Raw genomic sequence first — 1,167 nt, 5'->3', positions numbered from 1 at the left:
GATTTGTTACAAGAGAGTAACAAACACAAAAATGAAGGAGGAGAGATAAGGACGATAGATGTTTGGTAGGAGAGAAGAAGAAGCAAACCACAGCAGAGCACCCGCCAACCACCCACTATCTCTAGTTTAAATTTTTTAAATTAGATGCTCTTTTTTTTTATAGTATTCTTGCATAATTTTTAAAAAACAAACATTCTTAGGAATTACTATTGTTGTATAGTTTTTAAAATATAATAGTATCGATTAGCTTTTTTTAAAATGACGTAGAATAATTATTCCTAATAGAAATTTCAAAATGTTTCTGTTTATTCTTCTGTAGAGCCCTACGTGTGATCACCATTAGACGTGTGACAGAGGGTGTCCCGTGTACTGTGTAGTACTGACGTCAGTGTGACTCGGGCAGGACAGGAGGACAGCTGAGCAGGGAGCGGTGGAAACTGAGTAAGTAGTACATGTACAGTCAAAACTGTTAAAAAGAACCAGAGAAAAAATGGTTGTCTCAGGCGAGTGAGCGTCTTGGACGTGAAGTCGAATAGTTTGTTCTAGACAGCTGTTGAGAAATAAAATGGTGTCTTAGACAGGTAAACGTTTAGGACATGCAGTCGACATTGTTCAAAGTTGGTCATCTACTTTGCATAGCTGCCAACCAGTACGATAAAATCGCATTTAGATCTTGTACGAATCTGACATTCTCAGTACGATGGTACGATATCACATTGAAAAATACGATTCCGCTTTTTTGTAATAACACGCCGTGAGTTTGTTTCGGGAAAAAAAGCGTTCCACGATTTTAATTCGCTGATGAGCCCACAAGTACTTCTTAGAAGGAAAGTGGTTGTCTGATGCAGGTGGAGGTCTAGTATGAACAGTCGAAAATTTCCAAAGACAGCCGCCCGGTGTCGGTCGATGAGAAAGGTGGGCGTATTCCTGGTCGGGCGGGCGAAATTGTCCAAGGCAGCCAGTCCTTGTCGGGGAGAAAAGTGGATGTTTTAGGCAAGTAGACATTTTGGAAATGCGGTGGAAATGTCCAGCATGGTCACCCATTCTTGAAGAGGAAAATGGATTGGTGAATGGATGGATGGATATATAGATTGATGGATGGATGGATGGATGAATGAATGGATGGATGGATGGATGGATGGATGGATGGATGGATGGATGGATGGA

General features: G+C 40.9%; 1 protein-coding gene across 1 annotated transcript in view; it reads left to right on the top strand.

Moving 5' to 3' along the window:
• Positions 1–319: 319 nt before the first annotated feature.
• Positions 320–1,167, top strand: part of LOC101860307 (caspase activity and apoptosis inhibitor 1) — a gene marked incomplete at both ends in the record, with an annotated part of 114,838 nt that continues 113,990 nt past the window's right edge. The window contains 1 exon segment of the mRNA XM_013090750.1: positions 320–441.

The sequence above is a fragment of the Aplysia californica genome, unplaced genomic scaffold (genome assembly GCF_000002075.1).
Source record: "Aplysia californica isolate F4 #8 unplaced genomic scaffold, AplCal3.0 scaffold00028, whole genome shotgun sequence".
NCBI lineage: Eukaryota > Metazoa > Mollusca > Gastropoda > Aplysiida > Aplysiidae > Aplysia > Aplysia californica.
Note: the sequence above shows the minus strand (reverse complement) of the source record. Positions and strands in the feature narration are given on the sequence as shown.